The 13,408-nt window shown below is 38.0% G+C and overlaps 2 protein-coding genes across 4 annotated transcripts in view; one reads left to right on the top strand and one right to left on the bottom strand.

The window, feature by feature from the left end:
* Nucleotides 1-13,408, bottom strand: part of LOC101739626 (dnaJ homolog subfamily C member 13) — a 468,160-nt gene that overhangs the window by 46,597 nt on the left and 408,155 nt on the right. The window lies entirely within an intron of this gene.
* LOC101745361 (putative phosphatidate phosphatase) overlaps nucleotides 1-13,408 on the top strand; it is a 156,320-nt gene that overhangs the window by 39,290 nt on the left and 103,622 nt on the right. The window lies entirely within an intron of this gene.

Raw genomic sequence — 13,408 nt, 5'->3', positions numbered from 1 at the left:
CCGCTTCGCTTCAGGTGATCCTTCGCTACTTCGCTTCGTATAGTTCCGATTCCTTACTGCCTTCGTGTCATCTCCGCAACGCTTTTAGTCAATACGACATCCCTAGAACTATCGAGAACATTCCTGACAAGTCGAGTAGTTTCGATATGCGTTTCCGCTACTTGGCAATAGATGGCGTTGTACTTCTCGAGCGTTCTCGATTTTACTAGTTCTTTTGATATTCGTTTCTGCTATTCGACGATCGATGGCGTTGCTCTTACCGTCGTAACAATATTTCCATTATTTTATTTATAGCTAAAGTTACAACAAATGATAATCCGGTTGACCAACAGACGAGATAGTGGCACTTAACTGCTTTGTTTTATTGAAAAAACATACTTGAGTTTTGCTAGAAAAATAGTAATACTATACAGTTCGTTGATAAAAAACAAAAAAAAAACGTTCACACAAACTAAAGTAAATGCTACTGAACTGTATTGTCTTTATAATTAGGTAGGGTGCATTTGGATGTTTTAGCGACAAAAGGAAGTTTTCCACTGAGCGGGTGATATTTCTAGGTAGACCGACAGCGACAGTCCGAATGTTGTTGTTCGGAACTTGTGCGTACGTATCACAGATCATACACATCGAACACACTATGATCTGAAGTATGATAATCAGTTTCTATGATCTGTGGTACGTATACATATATGCAAGCTTACGTGCTTACGTCGCTTACAACATTCAGTGTGCTTAGTACGAGTTTTTTAACGTTCTCGATAGCGTAAAAGTTGAGCCATCTTTGTATGCAATTGGAACAGCGCCCCTAGCGGCAAACGTACGCAAACGACCCCACTCCATACAAATATGAACTAACTTTTACGCTATCGAGTACGTTAAAAAACTCGCACTAAGCACACAGGTATCTGTTAATTATCTTTTGCTGTATGATAGCTAACGCCACAATCCATTTATAATACAATAAAATTTGTTGCCATATTATGCGTATACAATATTGTGTATACACATAAATGTTCTTTATGATTCATTCTTTACACATCTTTAGAATATTACTTAATTCATTTGACAAAAAAACCGCTACTGTTCGAACAAAATGCTACGTTTTTTTAAATATAAAATGAAGCGTTGGAAAGAACTCTGTTGATATCGTTTCGCAAAATGTCATAATTTATTTTTATTTGTCCAGTATTTTCCGATAAACAGCTCAAGGAACAGGAGTCCCGCTGGGCGCTTTAATTAGAAACAAACTATTATATTGAACACTTGTAACCGGTTCCATAATGTAACAAATGCACATGCAAGCCTCTGTTATAATTCTTAACTTCAATTGGGCAATGAATCCCTTGACTTCATCTTTTATTAATTTCGGAGACAGTACAGCTTCCGATTCAACTGAAGGTAAGTAGTTACCGTCGCTAATTAATCAAACATCTACCTTTTTTTTTTTTTTTTTTTTTTTTCGGGTAGAGGGCTGAACCTCCTACGAGGTCCCCGCGCAAAAGGGGCGCGCGGGGTATGTGAGACTCAACGATCTGCATGGTGTTGTGAGCAGACCGCGGGCCCAAGGATTTTAGAGCCCACCCACTAAACGACTCCTCTGCACTCTTACACCCGACGTCCGATCCCCTCCGAGGTCAGAACCCGGATGAGGTAGGGGGGTTATCGCGACATTATCTAACCTAGCTAATCCTTTCATTATAACAGGGCGTTTTTTTTAAATTTCCTTTTTGAATAGAAACTTCTTTAGAATCGTTGTGATTTCAAACTCGATGAAACGAAATGGAACGAAACGAAAAAATAAGTGTGCCGCGATTGGCTTACCGAAGCGGCTCCGAGCGGCGCCGACAAATCACGAAGCGCTCCACACGGTCTCGCGTCCCCGACTAGTTCAGTGTGTTTTTGACGTCCGTGCACGCTGTCGTGGCTCTCGGAGCGCCCTGAGATACTTTTATTTCTATTTAGTTTGTCATTAACAGATGTCGCTGCACGTAAATTCAACAATACCTGAATCGCGGTGACGAGATGTTACACAGTTGATAGACAGACGTTCTCGTATTTTGACGTAGAGATACCGTGATCGTGCAGGCGGTTCCCCCAGGGTGAGGCTGCTCCATTGCACTGCGGAGTGGTTGACTCTTCGGGATTATTCTTATTTTTTATAAGTTTTACTTCTACCGTGTGTGACTTGCACACACACATATTTGTTTTTTCAAAATATTTCATATTGCTTTGGAGGTACCGATTAAGTGAGTTAATTCCAGAGCTGGACGGTACGTTGCTAAATCATGCCTAAAACATTCCTAATTTAAGCAACGTTTGAACGTGGTTTCTGCTCTGGTGGCAAATAGGTGATAACAAAGAGATGTAGATCTCAAATAAAAGCTTATCGGAGATTTAAGACACAACGGCTGTTGCAACCTTCAAATTATTGCAGAGTGTCTTACAATGTGCTCTAGCACTAGTAATTAATAGATTAGATAATAAATTAGGGAGGATGATAGGAAGATAGATTAAAACACTGCTATGATAACAGTAGCAGAAACAATAGAGCAGCCCGGAGTCGCAAACCCGTGTCTTCTGTTTAGCAGACAAATAATTAAGATCCATTAAATACTAGCAAATAGTAATTCGGGGAAATCCTCCCTAAAATGTACGTAGTTTTACAACGTAAATGTCATTGACCTTCATTGACTAAGAGAACTTTTTTTGGAGTTTACTCCTTTAGAATCGATTTACATATATAGGCCCGGGGTATGAAAATTATGGGGACCAAAATCGTACTAGCATGTCACACGAAATGCGTTATGCGCATTTCGTGTGACATGCTAGTACATGCGCCGGCAGTCCGCCACAAAGCCTCGTACTGATCGCGCGTTTTTCTCTCATTATTGTATTTTCATATATTTGTTAGTCGTTTGTTTTGTGTCTCGTTAATTTGTTAATAATCTGTAGTGTATCGTGTTGTCGTAATATAGAACTATTTCTCGTATTGTTTCGTTTAATTTTTTATATCCAGTAAACTCCAGTCGTGCGTCGGAGCGGACACACACACTTTTTTTTTTCAGATAATCATTTCAAACAAATCAAATTTTACAACCCGATAACGTAGTGATAAGCGATTTTAATTCTAAACTACCTCGAATCATGGCATGTTTTTAAATGCAGCTATTATTTCTAATGCCCTCGTAAAGTCGTTGCTCCTTTGACACAGTTTACCTGCATGTGTTGCTACTAAAAGATAGTGTATTAGGTCGAACATGAAACATAGGCATATTCGCCTTAGAAATAAACTTAAAATAACCCTTTTGTACGTTTACGATCGTAGTTTCAAAGCTTCGTTTATTTTAAGTGCCGTAAAACAAGTACATACTGCATCTTTAGATTAGAATACGCTATGCGTGATTGCATTTCGTGGAACTTTATAACTTATTATTAACTTTACGAACTTTCAAAAGGCTTTGATGGTAATTTAACTTAACTAAAGGTCCCGCAGTAATCGAAATTCGACTATAATTAATTGGAATTGTAAGTTTGTACACTATTATGATTGTATTTTATACTTCTATTTCAATCACAAATTTAACTATACTATAAAAAATATTAACAAAGACAAACAATATTTAATCTATTCTCAATTTGACCACAGACGTCAAGAACAAAAGTTTGACAATAAATAGTATGCATGCATGTGTGCGTCAGATACGTGGTATGTAGTGTGTGTAATGTTTTCTTTATTGATTTAAAGTTTTTTTTTTTCGTAGAACGGGATACAAAGTTTTTGCTTCACGTATTAATATATAGATGATGTTTGATGACGCCGAGTCCCGCGATTTTACTCGCGAATATTGTCGTTTCGCGGGTGACACCGAGGGGCGAAGCACATTAGAAACCTCAAAAATAACAGTATTTCATTTACAACAACAGTAACAATTTTTCACCGACGAATATTGCCGGATTCGATGTTTTTAATTGAACTTCAATTAAGTTACCTCATTCAAATAGCTGAATAACTTTTTTGTTATGTTATTTATTCCAAAATTTTAAACTCCAAATGGCTTTCCTGTAAAGTTGCAAAACATCGCTTAAACTACATAGCCTTTGACATCTCGATATGTTTCCGGCACCCGTAACACAGGAGAAAACGCAGGAGTGGTTTTACATAGCTGGCGACTGAAATTGTACGCATACCGGTCATCGTTCTCGTCGAACCCGTCGCTTGCGACGAAGGGCTCGACGAGTAAATTAACCCACAGACACAGCCCACTGAGTTTTTCGACGGATCTTCTCAGTGGTTCGCGTTTCCGATCCGGTGGTAGATTCTGCGAAGCACGGCTCTTGCTAGGGTTCGTGTTAGCAACGTCGTCAGGGTTGAGCCCCGCGAGCTCACCTACTAGTTAAGGTTACGCTGATATAGCCTCTCAAGGCTATCAGCTTAGGTAGGAATAAAAAAAAAGTACGCATAAGTTACGCAACTAAAAGTATTGCCACGAATTTTCATTCTAAAGACGAACCATTGACAACCGAATCTCGAAAATCATTCATAAATAAATTTACTCCCCAATTCATACGTACATACATACATACGCATTTGGTTCAGTTATGCTCATTGAATCGCAAAATATTGATTTTAAGCGGTACCTAAAAGAGTTACGGTCCAGAATGGGACCGGTGCAATGAACTCTGTGACGTTTTTCGTGTATTTATGACGTTAATTATCAAAGATATAGATTAAAAAAAAACAGATATAATTGTTTTGTTGTTGTTTTTTTTAAATAGAAGTAATGCAAATGTAATTTTAGGACATTTTGTCGTATGTCTAATGGAGTATTTATCACAACTCTCGCAACGTCAACTGGGAACCGTTCAGCCCGGCAAAATTTAGTCGGATATTCAAATGGATGACGACAGTTATATTGTTGATGTCTATGAACTCCGGTGAATACTTAACAGCAGATGGGCCGTGAGCTCGTTCACAAGTCGTAGCGATAAATAAAAATGAAATTGTTGAGCTATTTTTTCTAAAGATCAACGTATACATAATTACTTAATATCAGCAAAAAGTTGCAATTCCGAATTTTTGTTTTGGTTATTTCGAAACCTGTTTACGAAATATTGTGATGTCATCTTCAATTTTTTATACATTGTTAAGCATTTTTGGTTTTGTTTTGGTTACATTTATGTTATTCGATTTGGTTTTGAAAAAAAAAAAACAAATTGTTTTGCGATCGTTGCGTTTTTGAATTTGATTTTATTGAGGTCACAGTTTCAAGGGAATTATTAATTTTACGTAAACAAATCAAAACATGTACTTAGCGTATTTGCGATTTTTTTGTCACGTCCGCCGCTAATTATAATTTCATGGTTCTTTTTAAATTTGTTATTTAGTTTGACAAGCTATTTTCTGATCGCTTGTCTGTAGGTACTCAACTTTCATATTAACGTTGGTTTCGGTAGATTCTTCTTCTATTTCTTCACCTTATCCAACTAGGTGGGGTCGGCACAGCTAATTTTTCTCTTCCATTCTCTTCTATCAGCCGTCAGCTCAACACTCACTCCTCTGTCTCTCATATCGTCATTCACACATTCCATCCATGTCTTCTTCGGTCGACCTCTACCTTTTTTTTTTATTTATTGCTTAGATGTGTGGACGAGGTCACAGCCCACCTGGTATTAAGTGGTTACTGGAGCCCATAGACATCTACAACGTAAATGCGCCACCCACCTTGAGATATAAGTTCTAAGGTCTCAGTATAGTTACAACGGCTGCCCCACCCTTCAAACCGAAACGCATTACTGCTTCACGGCAGAAATAGGCAGGGCGGTGGTACCTACCCGGGCGGACTCACAAGAGGTCCTACTACCAGTAATTACGCAAAATTATAATTTTGCGGGTTTGAGTTTTATTGCACGATGTTATTCCTTCACCGTTGAAGTCAATCGTGAACATTTGTTAAGTACGTATTTCATTAGAAAAATTTGTATACACCTGCGGGATTCGAACACCGATGCATCGCAACAACGAATGCACCGGACGTCTTATCCTTTAGGCCACGACGAGGTGGGGTCGGCACAGCTAATTTTTCTCCTCCATTCTCTTCTATCAGCCGTCAGCTCAACACTCACTCCTCTGTCTCTCATATCGTCATTCACACATTCCATCCATGTCTTCTTCGGTCGACCTCTACCTTGCACTACCATTTCCATACATCTCCTAGTCACATGCATCTTCTCTCTACGCATCACATGTCCATACCACGCTAACCGTCTGCTCTTTAATTTGTTAATTACCGGGGCTACTTTCACACTTCCTCTGATATACTCATTCCTTATCTTATCCGTTCTTGTCACTCCACACATCCATTGATGTTGGTAGATAAATTTGTAAAATATTTTCAGATTCTTTTCTGTTTCGTTTGGAATAAATTATTATTGACTTCAATATCCGCCAAAATTTTACTGGTGGTATGCGTATTGCTTGCTCAGTACTACAACCCAGCTATTTTCTACCGCAAAACGGTTTTGCTTTCCATTGTTACTTCGATCTCACCTCTCGAGATGGTCGGGGTCATTCATATCGTAATGTCTATAGTCCCCAGGAAACACTGAATAAAACATGGGACCATATACTTATTCGCACGTTTAGTGCATTAAATAAAAACATGGGGTTGAAAATGATTGGAAATTTCCTTAAGACTTATTTTTATTTTATTTTCTTTTCTTTATTAGGCACACAATACATATTAAAAGCTAAAAAAAAAAGATACACATTAAAGAACAACAATTAAAAAATCTAGCTTGAAACATAGGCATGTGTGCACGACTAATCAAGATAAATGTGCTAAGTACACAATGCTCCTTCCTCACAACTATAGAATAAAATAATATGATTACGAAAAATACTCAACTCATAATTTTTTTGGCCAATTTTGTTTATTTTTACTTGGGTTTTTTATGTATCTTTTTAGTTCGTGATGTGTATTGTGTGCCTAATAAAAAAAATATATATAATGTTATGACAGTAATTCTACTCATAATAAACACTAAACACTAAACAACTACACTACTTAATCTGCTATTAACATGGTGGATGCCCTTGAACATTTTTATAAACATCACTAACTTCCAAGTAAAAATATCTAATTCAGTTGACGACTTTGCCTGTTCGTCAAAAATTCGAGACATTCGGATAATTCAATTATAGTACGATATATTGTTTTTATAACTTAATAATGCAAAGATATTGTTTTGGTTGACCCTATTGACCCTGTATCTGGTAGACACCAGGACGTATCGCTGTCTATCCTATAGTAAAATTGTGAGCGTAATTAAGTAATAAATGGAGCCAAGGTGTGGATTACAGTCCACACACTGCCCGTAATCTAAGCCCGCGACTAGACCGCGTTATGCAAGACGGTTCAATGCCCTAATTCGTCTCGACAAAATACTTATAGGGCTGCTCCTGAAATTAGTAGATATTGTCTAAAAAACGACATTACATAATGCATATCCGAATTAACGTCTTCTAACAGTAAAGCAAATTAATTGATCCCCGCTTTAGTTTTTTGTTTTTTAGATGGGTGGACGAGCTTACAGCCTACTTAGTGTTAAGTGGTCACTGAAGTCCATACACTTCAGCAATGTAAATGCCGCCACCCACCTTGAGACGAGAGTTCTAATTTTCAGGTCTATAACACAAAGGCTACCCCACCCTTCAAACCGAAACGCATTACTGCTTTCCTGCAGGGGGCTGGTACCTACTAGTGCGGGCTCGCAAGATGCCCTATCACCAATAATTTAGTGATTAACTATCGTGCCACAGGAATTAGGCTCTATTCCCTATCTGAATCAGTATCTTTTAATTTACTACTTAATACTTATGTTTCCGAAATTCATAAGTCTGCAATAAAACAAGCCCTTATTTATTTTTATTTTCTTATTAAAGGGTTATCAAAAATAATTATTTAATTAGAATTCTGCTTGAAGACGATCCTGTCAAAATATGTTACCGTCGTTTATCGATTGCAGTAGTGTTCCTTACACAAAATGCTTCTTTGGTGACACGCCGCCGCGCCGTGGTGTGTGCTTGCAGAGTTCTAATTTTGCCTGTATCTTTAGCGAACTTCGCTCATTTCTCCTCACCCGGAGGGCCAAAAAATACACAAAATTTGTAATACTAATACAATTATTACAAAGCATTTTTTGAGAATAGCTTATAGAATAGAAAAGAAGAATAATTGAAGGCTTGTGGAGAGCATTAAGCGGTAAGCAGCGGCATGGCTCTGTCCCTGGCATTGCTGACGTCCATGAACGACGGTAACCACTCAACATCAGGTGGGGCGCATGCAAGTCTGCCTGGCCGGAGCTTAAAAAAAATTAGGGCTGTTTTGAATTTTCGAATTACAATATCAGAAGCTTGTACTAGGAATCAAATGTTTGACGATAAACCGGTCGAGGCTATATCTGTATTTGATAGCGTTTTTTGTGCCCCAACCCTAACGTTCCACAGTTGAGATGACTCACCGTCGTATTACAACTTCCACAATTGTATAATTTGACATTCTTTGTTTACATACATGATTTCTTCATTTAAACCTTCGAGAATTAAAATTCTTTAACAAATTACAATTAGAAGAGAAGAGAATTACAATTACAATATTTTACAAAAGATTCATTAGACTTTATCGATTGGCTATTGTTGCATATTTTATCAACTTGTTTTGACGGTACATAATGAAATGTGAAAATGTCTACCTTTTTACTTCCTTTGGGTACTTATTTTTTTACCTACATTTATAGGTTATAAATTAATTACATAAATCATCTATTTATTTTCTTTTCAACTCAACCCTCTTTGCTATGAAAAAGAATCCATGTATTTATATATTTATTAATGGAGACTTATTTTGAACTATATAAGCTTAAGTTAAGATTATTATAATACTTCACAAGACAATGAAATAAATTGTGGGTGGTCATTACTTTTGGCTAAGGCTGTATTTACCAGACATATTATTTGATTTGGTTGAATTTTCATACAATTTGGTCTAAACAGTCAAATCTCACGAGTGAAACAATGTCGTATTTCAGTTCGGTAAACCCCAAGTCAGCTAGTAGGAGTGGCTCCATAACGGCTGGCACCCATAAAACGTTGTTTGTTATTTTAGTATAGATCAATAACAGCGTTGCCGAAGATATAAGGTTCGATAACACTGGAAGCGATCGGCTTAGGATCAGGTTTCTTGTTTTTGTTAACGTGACGTGATTAAATTTGAAAGTGATTTTATATTAGATCAAGTTAGTGCTTTTAGTGTTGGGCACAATCACGCAGTCCGCAACGTGTTGCCTGTTCCAAAAATAAGAAGGATGGATCATCTCATAATACGATTGAAATATATCACAAATTCTTTTACTACAAAACGTTCTTCTATCATTACGTAACGTTGGGTTCCTGCATAATTAGGCAGACAAATGGGAACCTGTCCAATTATGTACTACTTACTACACCGGGCGTCTTAACGTCAATCGTTATTATATCATTATTAAATTCTGTTGGAAAGAAAGAAAGAAAGAAAGAAAGAAAGAAAGAAAGAAATCATTTATTCGCCAAGCATAGTGAAAATGAGTTATTACATAAATTAAAAGCAGCGTGTATGCTTTGGTCATTATTTGACATGCGAATTTTAGTGCAGTGCATAGTTGTAATATTATATAATTTACCATTGATTCATCCATAATTCAACTAATAATTAAAAAATCAATTTATTTTCAATGTCGTCCCTAAGAAAATCGAAGTGTTTTGGAATTTTAACAATAAAATTCGAAAACATTTTATTTTATCTAAAATCGCGTCAATTAACTCGCAAAAATGATGAAAAGATTACAGATTATCAGTGACAAAGCCTATGAATAAACGAGCGTCGTGTATTTCTTGTCTTACCCATTCAATCTACATCTATGTACTCCACCCTAACCGCACCCTCAACGTTTTTTGTACATGTCTCAATATAGAAAGGAAACAATGTGATAATGATTTTAAAAAACTAAAGTATTTTAGAGACCATAATATAAATGCCGCTACCCACCTTCAGATACTGGCCGGATTTTCTCAGCGGGTCGCGATTTCGATCCTGTGGTAGATTCTTCGAAACACACTGCTCTTGCTAGGGCTAGTGTTAGCAAATTCTCTCAGGTTGAGCCCGTGAGCCAACTACACGTTCCCGCGTAGCTGGAATAACTCTTTAAACTAGAAAATATGGAGGCATAATCGAAATCTATACGTTGATTACTGCTATCCTAAATAAGACGTGCTTCAAACCAAACTCATGATTGCTCCTTATCAGAAAAACTGTAGTTATACCTTTACAAAATCCGAGTAATTGATTAGCAAAATATTTTCATTGCTCAAGGCTCAAGTTCAATGGAGGTTTTACCCATGGATGTACTTAAAATGCATTCATGGTTTGATTCAACGTAAGATCCGCCATACGACGCGGCGACGTGTCCTGTTTTGGAACGCCCTGTAGGGCAAATGGAAAGAAGGCCGTTGGGTTTTAAGTCGGGTCAAGTCCACCTCTAAGATCAATTTGTTCACAAAAAACACGGGTGGATATGTTTAAAAAACATACGTTCTGAAATTTTAGCCCTTTTTTTTTTTGTTGTGCACGCCGTGTGATGTGTTTTTTTTTAATTTTATAGACGGTTGAAGAAGCTGGCGACCTATCTGGTGTTAGACGGTCAACAAAAGCCACACACATCATCACTTAACTTGCTCCATCCACTTTGAAACATGAGGTCTTAACTTGAATTGTGTAGTATAACGACTGCCCCACGCTTCAAATCATTCCCCATTACTTTTTACTGGTGGTATGAACTCTTGTGAGTCCGCACGGGTAGGTACCACCACTCCGCCTATTTCTGCCGTGAACCTACTGCGTTTCGGTTTGAAGGGTTGGTTGTTGTAACTATACTGAGACCTTAGAACTTATAACTCAAGGTGTGTGGCGCATTTATGTTGTAGATGTCTATGGGTTCCAGTAACCACTTAACACCAGGTGGGCTGTGAGCTCGTCCACACATCTAAGCAATAAAAAAAAAGCTTCGCGATGTCAAATGAGCAGGGTTGACCAGACCGTTGATTACCCTAAGTGTTAATCGATTTCACTGGGTCTAAAAGTCAGAGGCGCCAAATACGTCGCCACCGAGTCAGTCAGTAACAGAAATCTGCTTCCGAACTCGCATTGCTTTAAAATTTGCTTTAAAATTGACTGGTGGTAGAACCTCTTGTGAGTCCGCACAGGTAGGTACCACCACCCTGTCTATTTCTGCCGTGAAGCAGTAATGCGTTTCGGCTTGAAGGGTGGGGCAGCTGGTGTAACTATACTGAGACCTTAGAACTTGTCAAGGTGGGTGGCGCATGTTCGTTATAGTTGTCTATGGGCTCCAGTGACCACTTAACACCAGGTGGACTGTGAGCTCATCCACCCATTTAAGCAATAACAAAAAAAAAAATTGACATTGGTAATTGATCGATTTCCTCTTACCTGATGATGGTTCAGTATTTTTTTTTTCATTTTGACTTCGAACATGGTTATCAAGGATCAGGAAGTGTCCTCATTGTTTAAATTTTGAACGAATGGTAAGGTTAAAATGGGAGCGTTTTTTTCAACGCCGCTTTTCAAAGCTACATTGTGAAGGCAGCTTTATACAACATTGACCTACAATTTAAATTCCGTCCGAGAAGAGATTGTGGTTAATTTTAATGGTGCTCCTTTCGTATGTTTTCAATGTTATTATGTGTTTGATTGATTGAGTGAATGTGTTTTTAGACGGTGCCTATAATATTTTAATTTTTGTTAAGGATATGAGAGAAGCGTTGTGGATGAGTAATAATTGGATCCGGCCTTTCGGAATGTCTTCATCATAAAAAAAAACGACCGTCAATTTTAAGTGGATTTAGTAACTTAAAATGTTTTTTTTCTGAACTGATTAAAAAAGTTAGAATTGTCTTAAATACCGTGGTTTATTTGAATATTTTATCTTTATTTAATGAAAGCGGAGACCATTGTGAGATATCTTCTCTTTCAAATCGAAAAGGTTATAGGGTATTTTATTGCAATAAACGAGCTGACAGTGCACCTGATTTAACGTGATTACCAGAGACATCACCTCATGAATGCCGCCACTCACCTTGAGGTAACGGGCATCTCACTGCTTTGCCAAGAACAGCTAGTAGGGTCCTACTGACTCTTACGGGCTGATCACACCGTACCATCACTTGATGAAACTAAATTCTACTCGCATTCCACGCAGACGTCCACCATCAAGCGTCAACTAGCGGAGATAGTCGAATTACCTCACCGTTTTACAATTGTAACGACAGCTAATGAGAAAATAAAGATGTTACTTAACAGCTGAGTTCGATAGCGGTAATCATCATAAATACAGGCCAAGTGTGTAAATATTTCAACTTCGGTTTTTGTAGCTTCTATTTGATTTTAATAGGAAGCCGTATGTACATGTGAAGATTTTTGCGAGTCGTAAGAGGATTATACAGTGAGAGAGAGAGTGTGTGTGTGAGAGAGAGAGAGAGAGAGAAATATTAAAACTATTTTTAATGTTTAATGCATAGGCACGTGCTATCATTTTTTGGACATACTCCCGGCCAGGAAATGACTCCATAGAGCGCTTTGTCGTTCAGGTTAAACGGAAGGCACCAGACCGCGTGGAAAGTTGCCCAAGCGATGGACCGATCAAGTTAAGTTTTCGCGGTAGGCAGCGGCTTGGCTTAGCGGTAGGCAGCGGCTTGGCTCTGCCCCTGGCATTGCTGAAGTTCATGGGCGACGGTAACCACTCACCACCAGGTGGGCTGTATGCTCGTCTGACTACAAAGGCAATAAAAAAAAGGCAGCAGTTGGCGGTTGTCTGCATGAGTGTACCAGGCTCAACGCAAACCCGGAGAAGTTGTGATTGCTCCGGGGGCGCGCTTTTGTTTTATTTTCAAATGACATGTAATCACGCATTTCAAATGAGACGTTAGTTTTAACTGGAACCCACACAAATTATGAGAAATTGTACACAAAATAAATAAATACATAATATGTATATTTCAATCTATAGGTAATACGCGTGTAATCTATTTCTTAATGATTCTTGTCCACCTGATGGTTGCCTGGAAGAGATCGCCATTAGAGATGAAACCGCCAATTGTGACTTTTTTGTATTTAATGTTTCACATTTACATATATGCACATAGATACATAATACATACACTTATCACATATATATAACCAAACCCAAACATCAGCCCGTTGAGTTTCTCGCCAGATCTTCTCAGCGGGTCGCGATTCCGATCCGGTCCTAAATTCATTCGTAAAGCAGCTACTCTTGACTTATTAGGTCTCTCTTGAAG

This window comes from Bombyx mori, chromosome 19 (assembly GCF_030269925.1).
Source record: "Bombyx mori chromosome 19, ASM3026992v2".
Lineage (NCBI taxonomy): Eukaryota > Metazoa > Arthropoda > Insecta > Lepidoptera > Bombycidae > Bombyx > Bombyx mori.
This window is presented reverse-complemented; position numbering and strand designations above follow the sequence as displayed.